The sequence below is a fragment of the Paramisgurnus dabryanus genome, chromosome 14, assembly GCF_030506205.2.
Source record: "Paramisgurnus dabryanus chromosome 14, PD_genome_1.1, whole genome shotgun sequence".
Classification (NCBI taxonomy): Eukaryota; Metazoa; Chordata; class Actinopteri; order Cypriniformes; family Cobitidae; genus Paramisgurnus; species Paramisgurnus dabryanus.
In genome coordinates, this window is record NC_133350.1 from 9,466,553 (window position 1) to 9,473,736 (window position 7,184).

A 7,184-nucleotide genomic window follows, 5' to 3' on the forward strand; every position below is an offset into this window, starting at 1 on the left:
TTTAACAGTTTTGATGAGTTTTAAAGAAAGAAAGAAAGAAAGAAAGAAAGAAAGAAAGAAAGAAAGAAAGAAAGAAAGAAAGAAAAAGATTATATATACATTATCCTTGACCCAAGCTTTGGTTTGTCTTTTTTCAGATTTCTTCCAGCTATTTTGGGGATAGCAAGAACTAATAAATATAATAACCAAATATTTTTCATTGAACATGAAGCAGTGTAATTGTCCACATCTGTGTACTGACTGCCTTTACTATTTGCATGACTGCATTTTCCTCTAATGCAGCAACATCCACAATATGCTTCCATTAAATAAACATAATATGACCAAACATTTTATGGTTTTAAAGTTTATCTTCAGTGGGTGTTAAGAACTGTAGATAAACAAGGGATAATTTGCAGTGTAGGAAAGTGTCTTATATTTCTCCTGCATCACAGTATGTAAAGTTTTTTTATAATATTGAACTACATATATGCAGATGTCATCTATACTCACCTTTGACATTGGCTTTGCTCTTTGCCTTGGTCGCAAAAGCGGAGCCGAGGCCTGCCCCCTTGATGCCGGGCCTGGTAACATTTTGTATGGGCTAATTTGTTCATAAAAATTTCCTGATGAAGTATCATGCATTTCTGTAGCTTCAGATTAATTTTCACTATTTAATTTTTTTAAAAGATGAGATGCATCATGTAATAAGACACTTTCAAGCTTTCAGGAAACATGCATAGTCATAAAATGTATGCATTAAACATATTAACATTGCTTATTATATAATAGTGTTTGCCATGTAAATTAATCGTACAAGTTTCGCACACTCATCTAAATGCGTTGTCCCAGAATCCACCCATTTCTGTGTTATTATTGAAACATCACATTTTGTGTTACTTTTAACACAACTTGTGTTATATTTTAACCCAAAATCAACACAAAATGACACATAATGTGTTAAAAATACACATAATGTTTTAAAAGCTTAACGCACAAAAATTTGTAAAAAAATAACACATCCTTTCTAAAAGTGCATGCTGTCCCATTGAATAACAAATGAGGGAAAAATATTTTCTCACCACAGCATTTTTCAAACAAATGACAGTCTGTGAAGAACATATTTTGAAAATATCATCCTGCATTTTATGCAAAACGAGTAGATGTCCTCAACCCCTAGATTTATTTCCTCAAACCCTACTGTTCGGTTTGCAATGTTAGTAATATTACAACAACAATGATTAAATAACTAAGAAACCCAGCAGACAGATAATATCACAACTTTACCCCTCTAATGTTATTATAACATAATTCATTGAGTGACATTGTTTACGTCGTTTACATTGTTTAAGATTTAACTTATACTTATAGGCATCTGTGCCAAAATATTAGTTTCTTTTGTTAAAAAAAGTTTTTGAAATACATGATATGGGCTAAATAATAAAAAAGAGCATCACATAAGAGCCCAGAATAGATGTGAACTCTTCAATATTGTTTCAAAAACATCTCAGAGTGAAACCTGAAAAAACTACTCAATATAATGACAGGAGAACATTTCAGTAAATTTTTTGGCAAAGGAGACCAACTTTAAAGATGTTTAAATTCTCTTTAGTCACACAGAAGTTACATTTCAGTTATTCCACAGTTGTAATGAGTTTATTATTTTTCTGAAAGAATATTAGAAGAATATTAAAAAAAACAATGAAATAAACTTTGTGTATGTTGGCTTGAGAAAGCCTAGTCTAAAATAGTACTAAATAGTATAACAAGTTTAAAGAAGCTTGAACTTGGAGACAGTTTTTAACAGTTAGTGAGAAAAAGAATATTGTTAATAGGATAGAGTGATAGATGGTATTGTGTGACAGAAAGAACGAAAGAAGGAACAAAAAAAATGCTGGGTTGTTTTTAACCCAGGGCTGGGTCACTATTAAACAGAACACACTCCTGGGCTAAAATGACCCAACTGCTGGGTTGTTTCAACATGGTTGATTGACAATAACCCAGCAATTGGGTTAAAACAGCAGTTGGTTCATTTTAACCCAGCAGTGTGTTCTGTCCAATAGTGACCCAGCCCTAGGTTAAAAACAACCCAGCATTTTTTAGAGTGAAGAAATAAATAAATATATTCATATGCATTATAATATAAATACAGCTAAATAGATGATACCAACTGTAGATATGTAAAGATCTTTAGCTAAAGGCCCTCAAACATTACTGTATATGTAATGTAAACCACACCCTTTTATTCAGGTATATAATGATCGTCTACATCAGTTGCTCTTAATTCATCTGGATCAGCTATGGCACTGTACATCTCTCTGATTTTTATCACTCTATTCTGCTTCAAAGGTACAGTATGTGATGCTGGATTCATTTCATTGTTTGTATTGATCTTAACTAAGTTCATGGTTCTTGTTTATTTAAAGCTTTGTTAAAAAGTTTTTTTATTAAAAGTATTAAGATGAAAGTTAATAATTTTGGGCTCTGTTCATCCGTACAGCTACATTACAGGGGTCTACAAATGCAACCAAGTGTTACACGTGTGGTGCCACAGACACAAACTGCTCAAAGACGGTGGTTTGTAGCGGTGATCAGAAGCAATGTTTCAGTGCAAAATGTGATTCATTAAAAACCTATTTACACTCTTAAATCAGATTTTACAATGCATGAATAGTTGCTTTTTCTTACTGCATGATTTTAAACTCTCAACCAACTCTGTCTTTCCTTCTATCTCTTTTAGTTTTATCATTTAAAGTCAAAGGCTGTAGCAACTGTACTGTCTCTGCTGCAACATCGATGGCTGACATTAAATGTTGCTCCGAAGACCTGTGTAATGATGCCCAGAGTTCGACCCAGAGTTTGGTGCTGCTGCTGCTGCTGGCTCCACTTCTTTACATCCTTCTGATCTGAGTTCTTGAGGGTTGTGCAAGAGTTTTATTATTTAATCCAAATGCTCTTTTTGTTGATGTAAAGCACTTTAAAGTTGGGCAATTTCAGGATAATTTAGTGTAATTCTTTCTTCCAAACTTTGTTTTAAAGACCTTCCTTTGCATAATCAAGTGTACAACTTTAAATCTAAAAGAGTTATATAAATGCATCACATTAATATTACATGTATTTGTAGATATGCAACACTAGTGGACAAGAGTTGGCTTGTAGAGACCAAAACTGGAAAGAGAAATGTTAAAGTCGGCCATATCTTTGGTAGGCCTATATCTTTGGATAAAGTGTTGTGTTTTGTATATATGTTGTGATACTATATTTTGTGTGGTGTCTGGCTATCGATTTGCATTCTAAATATGTTGCCAGAAACTGGAAAATACACAAACCAAACCCTAACATTAGCCCTGAAGGTAACTTGAGAGTGCTGATCCGTAACCAGACCCTGCAGATGCCTTTTCATTTCTCTAATGCCATTTTACAATTTCTTCAAACTTAATTTAGTTTACAATAAATAAATAACACATTAACTTTCACTGTGTTTTCTGCATTTTATCCACTGAAAATGTTTATTATATCATGTTTTTTTCACTCCATAGAAGAGTGATACAATTTTTGGTTCCTCAAACAACAATTAAGTCAAAAGAAAAAATGTTCCATACCTTTTTTATAGTCCAAAGAATATTTTTTTTATTTAATCTGGGTATAAAGGTTCTTCATGGAACCATACAGTCAAAAATAGTTGTTTTAATGACTGAAACATCTTTTTTTTTAAAGGAGCATTTCACCCATAGAAACATTAATCTTTATTGAAAGTGTGTTATATTTGTAGTGGAAATGTAACATACATTTAGAATTTGGTGCCTATTTGACAGAGAAAAGGGGTGTTTGTAGTCTCACCCCCTCAACAAAGATATTGGACTTCCTTCTTTCAATGATGCAAAATGATGATTTTTACATCATTGAAAGAAGGAAGTGCAACACTGAAATCTGTATTTCTCCTGTCTCAGCCGCAACTGAGGAAATGAGGCATGACTATTCAAAAGCATGACTGGGGTTCTAACTATACAAAGCTTAATGCAAATGGGTGAAGTGTCCCTTTAAGAGTGACTGATTGAAGTAAGGTGCACAACATGTTAACATCTTTACCTTAAACCAAATACAAAGGGTATAATAAATTATAATAAGTATCCTGGTCGTGCTAAGACACTACAAGTGTTCAAACAGCTTTTAAGACTTTGGATTTTCTAGTAAATATTTAACAATGTGATTTACACAAACAAGTTGTATTTTATTCAGGACTTCAATACTACAGCATGCATACATTGGAAATATCTAAACACATTTCTGTAACTCAGTAGCCTTAATGAGTCAATTATGAGGGAGCAGGAATGCTAATAAAATGTATAACTTGAATGTCGACTTTGAATAAAAGCATCTTCAAAATGCATATGTAAATTGTTTACATTGTAAAGTTGTATAATGCAGTACAATTTTCTCAACTGCATGGACACTGTAGCCACATCCTCAGCCACAGTATGTCAGATATTAGTAAAGGACAAAACAACTGGTTTAATTTCTGCATGTTACTTCCCCTATAATATGTTTATATTGGTTGAATGTCCTTATAATATTTAGACTATGTAAGACCAAATGAGTCTTGCAAACACTTCTACAATTGTCTAATAAATAACTTTTTGAAGTCTTATTTGATATTTCATTCTTTTTTTCCTTATTTTCTATCATTCTTTTACCTTGCGGAACTTGACGTAGCATCACGTAAGTAATATTCATGAGCTATTTCTTCGCCATAGTTGATGTCGTCTCTGATTGGCTCTAATGGTAGAGGGCGTGGCTTGTTGGACTCGGTCAGTGCCGCTTATGCTCAAACGAAGCAAGCGCTCATCCAACAACTCGACAGTTTCTTAAGATTTTTCCAAAGTTTCTTTTTAATTTATCTTGTTCATTGAAGATAAAGATATATAGATATATTGTGAAACTCGATTTTGAAATGTCATCTGTTTTATTACTGTTTTCTTGTGGATGTGTATGGTGAACGAGATGCAGTGATTGATATCTGTACAGCCTAAGATCAATAAATCACGGGTTTATTATCGTCAAAAACAGGTAAGTAACTTTTCATAGCTTGAATTTTCTGTGATACTAAATATTATAAACGACAAATTAATAAAGCATAAACTTTTTGAAACGGTTTTGAAATTAGTTTTTGTCAAGGTTTTCGCCAGAAACTTCCTTACAGTTGCTTCATATAAGTTAGGTTTCAAGCTTATAATTTATTCACTTTATTCCATTATTAAATTATAGATCTATCACTTACAATTATCAGGCATATACAGTAAATTATATTTAAAAGTGAAGAAAACAATAAGCTATGTTCACTACTAAATAATTAATTTCGTGACCAGATAGCATAAAAAGTTTTAAACATAAGTTGAATCCACTATCCAAGACGTCTTAATGAAACTTTTACCTGTATCTCACCATTATTATATTTGTGGTCCAAATCCATCCAACACTGCAGCATCCTTTTAAAAAGCAACCAATGAACTTCTTATTAAGATATATCTGCAAGATTTGATTTGGGTTTATGTTTCGTACAATTTGGAGCAAGCAATTTTGCACCTCATATTTAGGGGGGAGTGTGTGAGTCAGTCAGCAAATATGCATGTAACCAGTTTCATAATGAATATAACATAGCAAAGTATGCTGTATTTTGCAAGATCCTCATATATTTATTCTAGACATCTAAGCTCCAGTATTACATTTGTTTTTATTACTTCACATTAACTATTATTTGTAATGTTTGTAGTGTTTTCAATAGCAAATGTTTACTTACCCTGAATGAATAGATGTCTTGCTAGAATGGAAAGTAACAAAAATGCTTTAATATATTAACCATGTGCTGGTCAGTTTATTTATGTATGCTCATGTTCTTGCTAGTTATAAACACTTCTTTTGTTCATGTTTAAATATAAACCCCATGTGCTATTCTGTGTATTATTGATTTTGTGTGGCATTCTGTTTACAGTATGTATAGTTTTGTAACTTGTGATATGTTTGCTTCCTTAAAGATATATAAATTCTGTACATTTAGCCCGTGACATGTATTTAATGCAAAGGTGAAATGCTGTGGCACGCGTTTGAACCGCAAATAGTTCATTTGTCGGTTAAAAAGATGCCTGGCTGAAAAGCACAACAGTCCACTAACGCTTTTTGCTTGAGAAATCACGACAAGGTTGTGAGAAGAATGCCAATTGAGGGGCTTTAGTCTAGAACATGGTGATGAACTTTGTTAATAAATGACTCACACTACCACATGTGAACTAAGTCTACTTGCTGTTTTTTTTTTTATATAAAATATTTATTTAGTTTAATTGCATTTCTTTTTATTACCGAGACATGGCCTAAAAGCAGAGGCACAGACAAAACGTACATAAACTAAGCTTAAACCTTAGTGTTAAATTTAAAGCCACAATATGTAAGATTTTTGTAATAAAGGTATGTACTTACATTATCCCAAAAGTTCCCAAGAATTTGCAAATCCAGAAAAAATACTGTTTTAAGTAATGTCTCATCCCTTGTCGCCTTTCAGTGAAGTAATACCTGCGCTATCCTCGGTTTCTGCTTATGGAAACTATGGCAACACATGTGAACAAATGCGGAAATTGTTATACAGCATCTACAGTGGCAGGCAGCATTTATTTTGATGGCCTAAGCAATGTGAACAAATGTACAGGCATTGTTCCAATTATGTCACAGATTATGGGGGTAGCTAAGCCCCCCGTTATTAATGCAAAATATTACCATCTTATTTTGTCTTGTTTTCTGTACAAATATCAAAAAATTCTAAAACCAAGCAAAAAAAATATCTGCCAATTTTTCTTGAATTAACTCTTTCCCTGCCAGCCTAAAAAGTTGCCACTTTTTATAATTTTCACAAGTTTAATGCCTTCTAGAAAATATATAAACATACAATATATCAAATGAAAGAACAGACCTTCCACTTTAAAAAAATTGCTTTCATCCTACATTCATTTGCTCTCTTTTTATCACCTCTTAAATACGGGTAGGTTTCTTCAAAATACCAAATTTTAAGCAAAAAGCTTAAATAATTCCATTTTTGTGAAGGACTTTTGATGTAGATTAGATTAACGGTGCATTCACAGGAGGCGTAAGCTTTGAAGCTTCCCATTCACTTTTAATGGGTGACGTCATGCATGGCCGAAATGAATTGTGGATACGTC